Raw genomic sequence first — 13,103 nt, 5'->3', positions numbered from 1 at the left:
ACTGAGCAACTACTGAAGCCCATGTGCCCAGAACCGGTGCTTCACAGCAAGACAAGCCACAGCAATGGGGAGTCTGCACACTGCAGCCGGGGAGTAGCTCCTGCTCACGGCAACCGGAGGAAGCCTGAGAGCAGAAACAAAGACACAGGGAAGCCAAAATAAACATTTCTTTAGAAAGAGAATTATTGAGGAAACCAGATGTCAATAATGAGCTAACAAGTAATGTCTATGTATACTACATAAACAAATTGATGCATTTATATTAAAAGAACTAAAAAGCATAGTTTTAAATATTGTATTAAAAATCCAGTGAAAAAAATCAGAATCATTTATTTCCAAGAGTTCTAAACACTGGGGGCAGAGTGAGTGAGTGAGTGAAGTTGCTCAGTTGTGCCCAACTCTTTGCGACCCCACGAACTATAGCCTATCAGGCTCCTCTGACCATGGGATTCTCCAGGCAAGAATATTGGAGTGGGTTGCCATTTGGGACAAATAACCATTTATCCATTAGGAAACAAATAGGATTATGAAAGCAGAGTCAATTTTACACTCCAGTTTGGGCCTGCAAATTTTCACCTTAGTATTCTATTCCAAGACTACCTCCTCTCAAAAAAATCTATAAACAATAAGTTCTGGAGACTGTGTGGAAAAAACGGAACTCTTTGCACTGTTGGTGGGAATGTAAACTGATACAGCTGCTATGAAGAACAGTATGGAGGTTCCTTAAACTAAAAATAGAGCTACCATATGACTCAGCAATCCCACTACTGGGTATATACCCTGAGAATACCATAATTCAAAAAGACACAAGTGCCCCAATGTTCATTGCAGCACTATTTACAACAGCCAGAACATGGAAGCAATCTAAATCTCCATCGACAGACAGATGGATAAAGAAGATGTGGTACACAAATGTAGGGGATAGTAGCCATTAAAGAAGAACAAAACTGTGTCATTTGCAGTAATGTGGATCAACCTAGAGTCTGTCATACGGAGTGAAGTCAGAAAGAGAAAAATAAATATTGTACATTAACGTATATATGTGGAATCTAGGAAAATGGTACCCATGAACTTATATGCAGGGCAGGAATAGAGACCAGACGTGCGGCCATGGGGGAAGGGGAGGGTGGGACGAACGGAGCGAGCGGCACAGACAGTACACACGAGCATGCAGACAGCCAGTGGGGAGCTGTACAGCACAGGGAGCACCATTTCACGCTCTGCGATGACCACAGGGGTGAGACGGGGGGATGCGAAGGAGGCTCAGGAGGGAGGGGATGTATGTGTATATATAGCTAATTCACTTTGTTGTATAGCAGAAACTAACACAATATTGCAAAGCAATTATACTCCAATTAAAAAAAATTTACAAAGACTACCTCCTCTACTTTGAGTCCCAAAGGAACTGAATAAAACATCATTTCAAAGAAAGCAAAATACCGCACACATCTTATTTGTTCTTACAGATAAATGCATGGGAATCCAGCAAAGTTAAATGGAGTGTCCAATCAGGCAAAGATTTCTTAGCTGTGACACCAAAAGTACCGTCCACAAAATATAAAATTGAGAAATTTAGCCTTATTAAAATTAGGAACTTCTACTCTTCAGCTTCTACTCTTCATTGGAAAAGACCTTGATGCTGGGAGGGATTGGGGGCAGGAGGAGAAGAGGACAATAAAGGATGAGATGGCTGGATGGCATCACTGACTCGATGGACGTGAGTCTGAGTGAACTCCGGGAGTTGGTGATGGACAGGGAGGCCTGGCGTGCTGCGATTCATGGGGTCGCAAAGAGTCAGACATGACTGAGCGACTGAACTGAACTGAACTCTTCAAAAGACACCATTAAGAAAATGAAAAAAGAAGCAAAAGGCTGGGAGAATATATCTAACTAAGATGTAACACTTATCTGATAAAGGGCTTATACCCAGAATTCACAGAGAACTTTTAGAACTCAATAATAAACAAACAACCCAATCAAAATGAATGGTCCAAGGTCAGAACAGAAGATGCAGCCAAAAACTGAGATCTCTAGTCTTGCTCAATGTTAATTTCATGATTTAAAACCACAGTTCCATAACTGCTGCTGCTGCTGCTGCTAAGTCGCTTCAGTCGTGTCCGACTCTATGTGACCCCAGAGACGGCAGCCCACCAGGCTCCTCCGTCCCTGGGATTCTCCAGGCAAGAACACTGGAGTGGGTTGCCATTTCCTTCTCCAATGCATGAAAGTGAAAAGTGAAAGTGAAGTCGCTCAGTTGTGTCCAACTCTTTGGGACCCCATGGACTGCAGCCTACCAGGCTCCTCCATCCATGGGATTTTCCAGGCAAGAGTACTGGAGTGGGGTGCCATTGCCTTCTCCGGTTCCATAACTGAGCCTCCCCCCCAAAAAGAAAAGAACAACAGGGAAACAAATGAAAAAAAAAGTCTATGTCACTGCATACCTGAACTTACTCAATTTGGTCCATTTCAAAAGTATTTATATATGGAGTCTAGGACCACTCTCAAATCCCTCTTGAACAACAACAGAAAAACCCCTAATAAATAGCACAAAAAAGAAATTCAAAATCATCACACAAAAATCAAGTAATCACTGAAATGATTAAAACAGACTTCTTCCTTTTCAGAATTACAAAAGGTAAAATATTTGTCTGGATACCTCAGAATGATTCATATTTTCTTAGGCAAGCAGTAGCAACAGCAAGTCCTGTAAGAGTGAAGTTTCTTTTAATAAGATATTAAAACATTTTCCTTCTCCAAAATAAAATCTGGATGACACAGGGACTTCTTTGCCTAAAGCTTAATCCTTTATAAATGTTTACCCCACCCAAGTAAATAGTTAAAAGAGAATATAGAATTATAAAACCAAAGAAAATGTAATGAAAATCCTGCCCCAACCAACCTTTACCTTTCCAGAAAGCACTACTTTTAACATTTTATCAAACATTCATTTACTGAGAGACTATGTATTAGAGAATGGTTCTAACTGCTTTGTCAATAACAGGAAAGGAGGTGGAATAGCACAAGACCCTAGCACAAGAAATAGCCTACAAGATAATTAAGACACTAAAAAAATCAAACAACCCAGTTTAAAAAAGGGCAACGAAACTGAATAGACACTTCTCCAAAGAAGATATACAAATAGCATAGGAAAAGAAAAGTACCACTAATTACTAGAGAAATGCAAATCAAAACCTCAACAAGATACCACTTCTCTCATCATTAGAATGACTATTCTTTAAAAAAAAAAAAAGAAGTGAAATGAAATGTTGTCATGGGTGTAGAAAATTGGAACCCTTGAGAACTGCTGGTGAGAATGTACAAAGGCATAGCGGCTGGGGAAACACTATGGTGGATACTAAAAAAAATTAACATGGCGTTACTAACAATAAGGTCCTACTATATAGCACAGGGAACTATACTCAATATCCTGGGATAAACCATGTTGTTGTTGTTGAGTTGTTAAGTCATGTCTGACTCTCTGTGACCCTGTGGACTGTAGCCTGACAGGCTCCTCTGTCTGTGGGATTTCCCAGGCAAGAAAACTGGAGAGGAATGCCACTTCCTTCTCCAGGGTATCATCCTGAACCAGGGATCAAACCTGAGTCTCTTGCATGGCAGCCAGATTCTTTACCACTGAGCCTCCTGGGAAGCACTGGGATAAACCATAATGGAAAAGAACATAAAAAAGAATGTGCACGTGCATAACTGAGTCATTTGCTGTACAGCAGAAATTAACATTTGTAAGTCAATTATATTTCAATAAAAAAATAAATAAAAACCCACCATGGAATTACTACTTGATCCACCAGTTCCACTTCTGAGAATACACCCAAAGAACTGAAAGAAGGGACTTGAACAGATACCTATACAGCCACATTCATAGCATCATTATTCACAATAGCCAAAAGGTAATCCAAAAGGCCACTGACAGATGAACAGATAAACAAAACGTGATTATACACGTAAAATGGGATGTTACTCAGCTTTTTAGAAAGGAATGAAATTCTGAAACATGCTACATGAACTTTGAAGACACTGCTAAGTTAAAAAGCCAGACACAAAGGACAAATATTGTATGATTCCACTGATATGAAGTGGCAAGAATAGTCAAATTCTATAGAGACAAAAATTAATGCAGTGATTACCAGGGAGGGGAATGGCATTATTGTTTAATAACACATACAGAGTTTCAGTTTGGAATGATAAATTCTGGAGATGCATAGTGGTAATAGGTATGCAGCATGGGAATATATTTAATATCACTGAATTAAACACTTAAAAATGGTTGAAGTTGTAAATTTTATGCATATTTTACCAACATGCTATGCATATTTTACAATGACAAAAAATAATCAGGACATATAAGTCTATCATTTTCTTTGCCCCTTATTAATGAAAGTATCAATTTAAACAGTAAAATCAACAGAACAGACTGAACATCTATGCTATACCTCCAACTCTCCCAAAACTCCAACAAGAAAAAGGAAAAAAGTTTAAATCCTGAAGGGCAAAGAGAAAGGGAGAGCAGATGACTGCACATCAATGTCAGCAACATTCTGGACAATAAAAAGCAATAGTAGCCAGGTTCTATACATTTCAATACATACATTAACAGTTTTTAATTAAGACCTACAGTAATTATCTTTCCTTCCAGAAATTCAAGGGTAAAAGATAATCTAGGATTTCCCTTTTACTAGCTTTCCACAGAAGCAAATGCAGCTAATCCCTCTTTGATATTCCTTTCCTTCCACAGCAGACCCATAATTAAATGAACCACCTAAAAATCTCTTTAAATTTTCAAAACAAATGAACTTCAGAATCTAGGTTAGACCATGCTTCAAAAATTCAAAAAACAAATTCTCTTTGCATTAAATGAGACTTGGATTTAGCTCAATTTGATCCTTTTACTGCATTTCTATGATGGCTGCAACTCTGTCTACTTTTCACAGGCTCAGTTCAGTGTTCTTATTCATTGATGAGGGAAAAGTTGCTGTCTCTCAAATATTCTGAATATTCAGGCTCTAACACACCTTAAAGATCAACATTCAGAAAACTTAAGATCATGGCATCTGGTCCCATCACTTCATGGGAAATAGATGGGGAAACAGTGGAAACAGTACCAGACTTTATTTTTTTGGGCTCCAAAATCACTGCAGATGGTGACTGCAGCCATGAAATTAAAAAACGCTTACTCCTTGGAAGGAAAGTTATGACCAACCTAGATAGCATATTCAAAAGCAGAGACATTATTTTGCCAACAAAGGTCCGTCTAGTCAAGGCCATGGTTTTTCCAGTGGTCATGTATGGATTTGAGAGTTAGAGTTGGACCGTGAAGAAAGTTGAACGCCGAAGAATTGATGCTTTTGAACTATGGTGTTGGAGAAGACTCTTAAGAGTCCCTTGGACTGCAAGGGGATCCAACCAGTCCATTCTAAAGGAGATCAGTCCTGGTGTTCATTGGAAGGACTGATGCTAAAGCTAAAACGCCAATAGTTTGGCCACCTCTTGTGAAGAGTTGACTCACTGGCAAGACTCTGATGCTGGGAGGGATTGGGGGCAGGAGGAGAAGGGGATGACAGAGGAGGAGATGGCTGGATGGCATCACCGACTCAATGGACATGAGTCTGAGTTAACTCCAGGAGTTGGTGATGGACAGGAAGGCCTAGTGTGCTTCGATTCATGGGTCGCAAAGTCGGACACGACTGAGCGATTGAACTGAACTGAACACACTATTAGATTTACTTATTAAGAAGACTACTTACAATGACTACATTTTGCATTTTAGTCAAGAATAAGAAGTTAACTTTCCTGTATATGTCAAGAAAAGTTTCATGAGAAAAGTATAAACAGAACCAAAGGCCTACTGAAAATCAAATTCTGAAAATCATTTTCTCAGGCTATACAAAATAAACACATTTCACGTTTCTACATTTATCCGTTTTAAACATTCTGAATCATAAATTAATTACTGTGTCCAGTTTCTGCAACAAAATTCTACATCTTTTCCATGAGAAAACCTTTTGTCACTGTATCCAAACCTTGGTAAATAAAAAAAATTCCATGTTCAAAGTCTACAGAAGAGGTTAATCAAGATGACCAAAAATGCTAAACTAGAAATGTAATAAGCAGTTAAACTACTTTGATTTTACCTTTTCTATTCTTTTAAAGCTGGGTAATTATGAGACTATATACATGATCCACCATTAAAGGGGGTGCCACGGCTGACAGTAATGAAGATCCTTATGAAAACGGAGGGGTAGCCTCTTCGGTATTATCCTCACATATCCTAATTATTACAAAAGAACAAATATGGGAAGAGCTTTCAAAATCTGCCTCTTGACTGCAGTGTCCCACTGTCACAGGGTGACCCAAATACAAGCTTTTGTCCCTCACTTTCCATTCTCACTACAACCTCCCTAGCCTGGTCTCCCTGCCTCTGGACCCCATCAACTCTAATAAATACTGTGCTGCTAAGTCGCTTCAGTCGTGTCCGACTCTGTGCGACCCCATAGATGGCAGCCCACCAGGCTCCCCGTCCCCAGGATTCTCCAGGAAAGAACACTGGAGTGGGTTGCCATTTCCTTCTCCAATGCATGAAAGGGAGAAGTGAAAGTGAAGTCGCTTAGTCGTGTCCAACTGAACGACCCCATGGACTGCAGCCTACCAGGCTCCTCCATCCATGGGATTTTCAAGGCAAGAGTACTGGAGTGGGGTGCCAATAAATACAAAATAAATTTCATAAAATACCACTTCATCCTACCAGTCAATAGGACTTAAGTTTATCCTAAAAATAAGAAGACTGCTGAAGGGCAGCAGAGTACACTACCCCAAAATATGCCACTTTGGCATAAGAATTATTCTGAACTAAGGAAAATCAAAACTCAGCTGCAAAAGCTCTTTACCTCTCTCCCTCCCACAACTGCCTACATTTACACTGGAAAGGAGGCCTGTACTAAGAAGAGAATTATTACCAGAAAGTATCTTTTTACCTAAGAAACTTAACTGCAGGGACTTCACTGGTGGTCCAGTGGTTAACACTCCACACTCCCAATGCAGGGGGCCTGGGTTTGATCTCTGGTCAGGAAACTAGATCCCATAAGCTGCAACTAAGAGTTCCCATGCTACAACTAAAAGATTCTCAATGCAGCAACTAAGACTCAGCACAGCCAAATAAATGACTTTAGAAAGAAAGAAAGAAAAGAAACTTAACTAAGTAAGTAACAGGGCAACCTTTATTTTCCAAACATCTCTCCTCTTCCCTTTGTATCACCAGCCCCTACCCCTTTTCCTTATAAGGCTCAGGATATTTATATAAGCCCCTATTATGGCTGCCTTTTGGGTCTCAGTTTTATGAGGCTCCCATACTGTATTTAGGAAATTTGTTTTTCTCTTGTTAATCTATCTTACAGCAATTATTAGACCAGTCAAAGAATCTGAAAGGGAAGAAGAGAAATTATTTTGCCCCTACACTGATCTCTTAATTTTTCTAAACTTCCTGTTCTTACTGGGACCACACAAACCCTCTTCAGATTAATTTAAATTCACTGCACTTTCTTTCACCATCTTAAGTTCATTCCTGCAATTTTCCCATTCTGAATCCCAGTTTTAAATAACTTCCCTCCTCCTCTTTGCCTTAATTTTTCTGTTTACGCCTCATTCAGCCCTAGACAGCAGTAAGGTATCGCTTGAACTTTAAAAATCTCTATGTGAGTAAGGACTTTCTTCCCAGAGAGCAGTGAACATGGGTTATGCAGCAAAAAGTCAAGTCCCAGATCAGAGGTTACAGAACAGCAACCCACAAGACAAAGTCTGCCCACAGTGGTGAATTTGTCTGGCTCACAGCGTTTTTATGAATTCATTATGTTGCCAACATTTAAAAATAAAAATTTCTCACAAAATCTGAAATTCCAGCTTCTCTTCACAAAAAAGATGTTCAGGTCACACTTCATCTATATGCCTCCTGCCCTAACTCCTGCCAGATGGATAAATCTCACCTCAATTTTTTTAAAAAAGTAAACCAAAGCTGCCGAACAGCTGCCCCCCTGGAGTAACATGAATTCCGTAAATCACTTAAGTCCCAATCTGCTCTACCATTACTATTTAAATCCAGCCCTTGTAGGCATCTGACTTTACAGTGCTCCCCTTATACAAATTTACTGAATGAATAAGATGACAATTTTAAGACAGACAAGGTTGGTTAATGATAGTTTTAGAACAGACAAGGTTGGTGATGATGATAATGTGATAATGGTAACAACACTGGCAATTAACATTTCCTGCTATATTGTGAACCAACTATTGTTCAAGCAAAAATATATTATCTCATTTAATCCACACAAAAACCCTATGGATATACACTATTATTATTCTCGATTTATAAATGAAAAAACTAAGGCACAGAGAAGTGAAACAACTCAGCCAAGGTCACATTGCCAGTACTCAAGGTACAGTAAGAATTCAAAATCAGATAGTCTAACTCCAGGGAACACTGTTAATCCCTACAATATGATTCCTTAAGACTACCATCCTTTCTTCTGTGACCAACTGAATTAACTGCCTGGAACGAAGACTCAAGAGACTAAATTTTAGAGCCTATTCTTTCTTTGCACAAATGACTAAGAAGCAAACCAAAGTTCACCTAAATGCAGATGGCATTTTTGAATTTTTTTCCTCACCTTAAAAGAAAACTGTATCTGTAACTGAAATATTAGGGAATCCAATCAAACTATATATTTGTTATCAGACTACTCCTGGAGTAAGGTAAGCTCAATAATGAGATGAATCCTTAGTTCAAAACTACAAAGTGATGATACAGCACAAAACTCTTCTCTTTCTTGGGGTAGAAGGATATATCTACAAGAGTAAACAGTGTGCAGACATGAAAAGAATTAAGTTTCTTGAGGGCAGGAACTGCTTTTTTCCATGAGTTCCTGCAATTAGCACATATTCAGTTATACTAAAGGAACCAAGAAATCCAAACATCTTAAATTGAAATGCAATGAAATCCTTATTATAGCATTTATCATCTTGCTTTTTTACAATAATTACTAGTGAATAGTTTTATTTTCCTCACAAAAACACAAAATCCTTGAGGTAGAGTATCCCTTGGAAACTAGCATAACAGGGCTCAATAAATGCTTGCTTAATATTACAAGCTCAACATTTCTTCCTGCAGGTCTCTCAACCAATGTTTAAAGCAAAAAAGAGAATTCCTTGGTGGTCTAGCGGTTACGACTCCGAGCGTCCAATGCAGGGGGGAATGAAGATCCTACAACCTGCATGGCCCAGCTAAAAATAAAAAATAAAGTAGAATTTAAAATGGCTTCTCATTTACAAAGCAATGGATGCTCTGAAATCCTATTATAAGATATTTTTGAGACCAGTCCCACATTGTATCAACAAAGCCCTGAAAAATTGGTGAGATGGCATAAGCAGCACAAAGAATAATCAAAGAGCTGGAAGGAGAAAGCATCATATTCATACCTTCAGTAGAAAGTAATGCAGTCCAGAGATTTAAGCAAATTGCTCAAGATCACAGAAATTAAGCAACAAGCAATATCAAGGCCAGAACACATATTTCCTGAATGCTGGCCCAGTTTTCTTTCCACAAAGAACTACTCTGTGAGCTCGGGATGAAATGGATACTTTTAGAAATATCTTAAAGATATTTGGTATGGAGGATGATCTTCCCCAGTACATAACTTTTTGTGAGGTATTATACCACCAGTAAAGATATGAAATTTGCCTTGTTCCAATCATTGCAGATAACGCCATCTTTTCCCCTGTTGTTCTATATACTTTTTTCATTTTCATTTCATACTTTCCTTTCATTATCCTCTGAGAATTCTTCCTCTCACTGCCTCTGATTTATCTACTTTTCCTCTTATCCACTTCCTTTCTTTAGTATCTCACAAACCACCCTACCATCTCCTTTTCTCTTTGTAATTATTTTTTTTTTAAACCCACAGATTAATCACACATTTGATTATAGACTAACATGGGATACCATAATAAGCAAGCCACAGCCTTGGTCTCTTGGCATTTATGAGGCAATTTGTTAACAAAAATATAAACTAAACACAAAGAGTCACACAATTTTAATTTTACTATGATTTTACAATGGGGACAAGAAGCTTAAGTACGGACGGGACACTCATATGAAGAGATGTGGTAATAACAACAGTTGCAAGGTTAGGGTTAAGCAAATGAAAGGGATCCTCTTTCCTATACAGCTTTCTCACCAATTCATGTGCTCTACTTCCTTTACTCCTTATTCTCTCACTGCTTGACTTTTCCTGTGCTCTACTTTTTCTCTTAACCAGCAGACTTCCTTTTCTTCCTCCTGGTCTTTTTTTTTTTCCCTCTCCTGATCTTTTCAGATGAATCTGTCCTGTCCTGTTTTCCTTTTCAATATTATTGCCAACCCCTCCCACCTTATAAATCTGGATAATGGCTTCAGATGGGAATTCACTTTTTTCTAAAGATTTAATATGTATTATTTTATTTGATCCTCACAACAATGCCAGGGAGGCAGGCAGAAATCAACATAACTACTTTACATATAAACTAAGTCTTGCCAAGATTAAATACTTTGCCAAAAATCAAGTTTGTCAGCAGCAAAATCAAATCAGAACCCAGACCTTTTCTTTCCAAGTCCTCTATTCTGTTTCCATTGAACTATATTGTTTTCTTTTTAATTCCTACATATTTTAACCAATATATGTGCACATGTATGGACAAGTATAGAGATAAATGTTTCTAAAATAGCACAAATGAGAAAAGTATATGACTGTATAGGGAAGCTATTTAGAAAAACAAAAGTCAAAGGACCCAAATTAAGAATACAATGTAGCTCACAGGCTAATCCTTGTAGAGGCAGCTATGGGTTTCAGATCCAAATGGAAACTATGTCTTCAACCAAGTGATGTAGGCAGCATCAACACTGGTCTCTCCCCATACTCCCACAGCTGTTAACAGGACCAGTGCTCACCCTCAGCATCATTTCTGACCCCCACTCTTTCACAAGCATGCCACCATACCTGAAGTTTTCACTGTCTGAAGTCACTTCTTTGGATTAAGGCGCTGTCTCCAGAAGGCCACGGTTAAATGCATGTTACCTGAGAAAGGAAGGAGGGTCCATTAACACATTACTCCTGTGTTTAAACACATCAGATCAGCAATGACCTTTGGAATAGGACAGCACAATGTCCTTTAAAAAGTTTCACAGAATAGATAATTTTTGATGGAGCAGGCAGGATAATAAGGTTAAATTGGGAAGAAAATGATTCACGCATACAATACGGTAACTCCCCACCTGCGTATAGCTACATGGCAAAATGAGGATGGCCATACAAATACCTACTCTACCTTTTGAGATCACAGTAAGGACTATCCCTGCAACTTGGAAGCTCCTAGGGATAAGAAAAGAAAAAAGTACTCCAAGGATCTGAGTATAGTCAATTCTGTAAAGAAGCAAAGAGCTGAGTTGGCATCAGTCCTCCAAGGACAGTACACTGTTAGACTGAAAGAGGACAAAAAAAGGAACAGATTCTGGTTAACTACTTCTAGTTGTGAGGCTAGTTTCCAGCCCAACATTTTTAGCAGAGGGCTGACCTCTTAGTGAGAGAATGCTGCAATTCAGTTCTTCAACCCCACTTGCTAATTTATATTGACTCAAAGCCAGTATCATTTACAGCCACAAAAGTCAACATGCCTTTACTGAGTGCATATTATAAGCCCAAAATTTGGCTAGGTGATATAAATATGGGGTTGGGGGGGAGGGGGGCCTTTAATACACTTTTGCCTTAACCCATACTATAGAGTAACTCCTCACCTGCGTATAGCTACATGGCAAAATGAGGAGGGCCATATAAATACATACTCTACCTTTTGAGGTCACAGTAAGGACTATCCCCGCAACTTGGAAGAAACCAATCCCCTAAACCCAAAACAGAGAAGGGTGAGGAACAAGAAAAGGCGGCAGAGGGTGGCTATTTTTCTGTGAGTATAAACACAAATTTCCTAAGCCAGAATGAATACAACTCACTTCTAGGCCAAAGTTCCTTGTTAAACTCTGAACAGTCAAGAGGCACAGGCTAGAAATACTTTTTCTTTTGGTCTAATACCAAAAGTTCTTTAGTAGTACACATTCATCTTGGTACACTGGAGAACAGACTAAGAGTTACAAAACTTGGTTCTACTTTTAGCTCTGATTCTTTATTTAAAAAAAAAACAAAACAGAAAAGGTTGGACTAGTCCAAGAATAGCATATACCTGGCACATATATTGATACCAACCACTAGATAACTAGTGTCCACAGGAGTCATCACTAATCAATCATAACTCACTTTCCCAGAGAACCCTTATGATTAAAATCCTTCTCAACACAGGGCTTCTGGCAGCTACTTCAAGTGAAAGTTGGCCCATAAATCAAAATGTATCTGCTACTGTGGACTAGATAATCTCTACAATCTCTTCCAACTCTTTAATATGTATTATTTATTTATTTGGCTATGCTGGGTCTCAGATGTGGTATGTAGAATCTTTAGTTGCAGTATGTGGAATCCAGTTCTCAGAACTGGATTCGAACACACAACCCTTGCATTAGGAGCATAGAGTCTTGGCCACTGGACCACCAGGGGAGTCCCCCAACTCTAAAATTCTAAAACCAAGTTTCTGAGGGTGGGAGAAAAAACACTTCCCAAAAAGCTCATAAACCAATAGCATTGATAGCCATAAATTTCAGTCTAATCTCTAAATTCTACAAATTGTACCTGATCAAGGATGCTAACAACAAATTCTGATACCATTAACATATATAACTGTGCAATACTATTCTGATTTGCTAATGGGTTCTTTTGACAGAAAAGGAACCTTTTACCCAGAATGGCCCTAAAGAAATCCTCATACAAAAATAGGACAATATTGCACTAGTAAAGAACTAAATTTAATCCCTTGATCATGCCCACGGCCTCTCAATGAGGACAAGCCTTTCACTTCTCACCTAAACCACTGCAACAGCCACTCTTCCGTCCTTTCACTCATGCCACAAAGCAATCTTCCCAAAGCAAACATGTACTCAATATCATTTTCCTGTTAAAAAA

General features: G+C 38.7%; 1 protein-coding gene across 4 annotated transcripts in view; it reads right to left on the bottom strand.

The window, feature by feature from the left end:
• ITCH (itchy E3 ubiquitin protein ligase) overlaps nt 1-13,103 on the bottom strand; it is a 99,908-nt gene that overhangs the window by 84,502 nt on the left and 2,303 nt on the right. For 3 of the 4 annotated variants that reach the window (XM_069548372.1, XM_069548371.1, XM_069548370.1), the window contains exon 2: nt 11,040-11,117. The gene's annotated coding sequence lies outside the window, so the exon portion shown is untranslated. Of the gene's footprint in view, nt 1-2,656; nt 2,705-11,039; nt 11,118-13,103 lie in introns of all 4 variants that reach the window. The other variant, XM_069548373.1, reaches the window with a different exon arrangement.

The sequence above is a fragment of the Ovis canadensis genome, chromosome 13 (assembly GCF_042477335.2).
Source record: "Ovis canadensis isolate MfBH-ARS-UI-01 breed Bighorn chromosome 13, ARS-UI_OviCan_v2, whole genome shotgun sequence".
NCBI classification, from domain to species: Eukaryota; Metazoa; Chordata; class Mammalia; order Artiodactyla; family Bovidae; genus Ovis; species Ovis canadensis.
This window is presented reverse-complemented; position numbering and strand designations above follow the sequence as displayed.